The sequence below is a fragment of the Enhydra lutris genome, unplaced genomic scaffold (genome assembly GCF_002288905.1).
Source record: "Enhydra lutris kenyoni isolate GAN:26980312 unplaced genomic scaffold, ASM228890v2 scaffoldscaffold36, whole genome shotgun sequence".
In the NCBI taxonomy this organism is placed as follows: domain Eukaryota; kingdom Metazoa; phylum Chordata; class Mammalia; order Carnivora; family Mustelidae; genus Enhydra; species Enhydra lutris.
The window spans coordinates 5524276-5527350 of NW_019154120.1; the positions used below are offsets into that span (position 1 = coordinate 5524276).

Consider the following 3075-nt stretch of genomic DNA (forward strand, 5'->3'; position numbering starts at 1 on the left):
TTGTTTAATTTTTGGTTTTGTTGTTCATAGATTTGTTTTTCCCTGTTGAGTTTTGAAAGTTATTTATGTATTTTGGGTACAAGTCCACTGTCAGATATGTAATTTCCAAATATTTTCTCTCAGTCTGTATTGAGTCTTTTAATTCTTTTAACAGTGTCTTTCACAGAATTAAAAACAAAACAAAGAGTTTATATTTTAAAGATTTTATTTATTTATTTGACAGAGATCACAAGTAGGCAGAGAGGCAGAGAGAGAGAGAAAGAGAGAGAGAGGAGGAAGAAGGCTCCCTGCTGAGCAGAAAGCCCGATGCGGGACTCGATCCCAGGACCCTGGAATCATGACCTGAGCCAAAGGCAGAGGCCTTAACCCACTGAGCCACCCAGGCGCCCCCAAAGTGTTTATATTTTAAATCTAATTTATCATTTTCCCTTTATGGATTATGCTTTCAGTGTGTCTCCATACTTTTTTGCCAAGCTCAGAATACAAAGATCTTTACCAATGCTTTCTTCTAAAAAATTATAATTTCACATTTTACATTCAGATATATTCTCTGTTTAGAGTTAATTTTGTGTAATGATAATGATGAAGACTTAGGTCAAGTTCCTTTCTAAATTTTTTTTTGCATATGGATGTCCAAATGTTTCAATACAGTTTGCTGAATTATATTCTTTCTCCACTTAAAAATACTGTGTATATCTACCTTTGTCAAAAAGTGATCTGTCTTATTTTCTTTAAGATTTTATTTATTTGAGCTTTCTGCCCATGGATGCCACCGAGCAAGCATCGGTAAAGTCTCCCTTCCCACTGCCATCATGTCTAAGTCAGAGCCTCCCAAAGAGCCTGAACAGCGGTGGAAGCTCTTCATCAGAGGGCTGAGCTTTGAAACAACCGATGAGAATCAGAGGAGCCATTTTGAGCAATGCAGAGCACTTACGGACTGTGTGGTAAGAAGAGATCCAAACACCAAGCGCTCCAGAAGCTTTGGGTTTGTCACATATGTCCCCGTGGAGGAGGTGGAGGCAGCCATGAATGCGAGGCCACACAGGTGGATGGAAGAGTTGTGGAGCCAAACAGGGTTGTGTCAAGAGAAGATTCTCAAAGACCTGGTGCCCACTTAACTGTGAGAAGGATTTGTTGGTGGCATTAAAGAAGTCACTGACGAACATCATCTAAGAGATTATTTCGAACAGTGTGGGAACATGGAAGTACCTGAGATCATGACTGACCGAGGCAGTGGCAAAAAGAGGGGTTTTGCTTTTGTAACATTTGATGACCATGACTCTGTCAACAAGACTGTCATTCAAAAATCCCATCCTGTGAATGACCACGGCTGTGAAGTAAAGAAGGCGCTCTCTAAACAAGAGATGGCTCGTGCTTCATCCAGCCAAAGAGGTCGAAGTGGTTCTGGAAACTTTTGTGGTGGTCATGGAGGTGGTTTTGGTGGGAATGACAACTTTGGTCATGGAGGAAGCATCAGGGGTCAAGGTGGCTTTGGTGGCAGTCGAGGTGGTGGTGGATATGGTGGCAGTGGGGATGGATAGAACAGATTTGGTAATGATGGAAGCAACTTTGGAGGTGGTGGAAGCTATAATGGTTTTGGCAATTAAAATAATCAATCCTCAAATTTTGGACCCATGAAAGGAAGAAATTTTGGAGGCTGAAGCTCTGGCCCCTATGGTCCTGGAGGCCAATACTTTGCCAAACCATGAAACCAAGGTGGCTACAGTAATTCCAGCAGCTGCAGTACCTACAGCAGTGGCCAAAGGTTTTAATTACTGCCAGGAACAAAGCTTAGCAGGAGAGGAGAGCCAGAGACGTGAGAGGGAAGCTACAGGCTACAACAGATTTGTGCATTCAGCCAAGCACAGTGGTGGCAGGGCCTAGCTGCTACAAAGAAGACATGCTTTAGACAATACTCATGTGCATGGGCAAAAAACTCAAGGACTGTATTTGTGACTAATTGTATAATGGGTTATTTTAGTTTCTGTTCTGAGGAAAGTGTAAAGCATTCCAACAAAGGGTTTTAATGTAGATTTTTTTTTTTTTGCACCCATGCTGTTGATTGCTAAATGTAATAGTCTGATCATGATGCTGAATAAATGTGTCTTTAAATTTTTTTAAATTTTTTTTATTTGAGGTAGAGAAAGAGAGAGTGAGCAAGTACATGAGTCGGTGGCTTAACCCACTGAGCCACCCAGGTGCCCCAAGATCTGTCTTATTTTTGTGGATCTATTTTTGGACTCTATTGACACATTTGTTGTTTCCTTTATCAATAACATCTTGTCTTGGTTACTGTACCTTTTCAAAACACAGCTTTATCAAAGTTTAGTTGAAATTTTAAAAAAACACGATGTATTCAATACACATCTAATTCAATGAGTTTGGAGATAATGCATCTATCCATGAAACCATCACCCAATCAAGATAATTAGCATATCTATCCCCTCCAAAAGTTTATTCCTATCTGAGTGTGTGTGTGTGTGTGTGTGTGTGTGTGTGTGTGTGTGTCTGCATGTGTGTGTTTGCGTATAGGCAATGGGTGCTGGCACAAAGAGACTCCAGGGTCTTCCACATGAAGCTTCAACACTGACCAAGACAGAGTCGTTCAAGATAAGAAATTGTATGGCCTAGAGTGACAGACTTGATAATGTGACTAAGCCTCAGTCATACCATCTTCTGTAAAATCTTCCATACATTATAGTGTTATCATGGGCACCTGGATGGCTCAGTTGGTTGAGCGACTGCCTTCAACTCAGGTCATGATCCTGGAGTCCAGAGATCAAATCCCACATCATGTTGCCTGCTCAGCTTGGGGTCTGCTTTTCCCTCTGACCTAACTCCTCTCATGTGCGCTCTCTCTCATTCTCTCTCTCTCAAATAAAAAAAATCTTAAAAAAAAAAAAAAGGAAAGAATAAATATGAAGGACTCAGCACAGTTCTTTCTATGTTTTTATCACTCTGTAATATTATTTGATGACTCAATTTGATGACTCAGTTAATTATTATTACTATTACTTTTCCCATTTCTATTAGTACTTATCACATTAGCCACACCGGAATGGGTGTTTAGGTTTC

At 40.4% G+C, this 3075-nt stretch overlaps 1 pseudogene; it reads left to right on the plus strand.

Moving 5' to 3' along the window:
• The first annotated feature begins 812 nt into the window (after window positions 1-812).
• On the plus strand, window positions 813-1772 carry LOC111154226 (annotated as a pseudogene).
• The last annotated feature ends 1303 nt before the right edge of the window (window positions 1773-3075 follow it).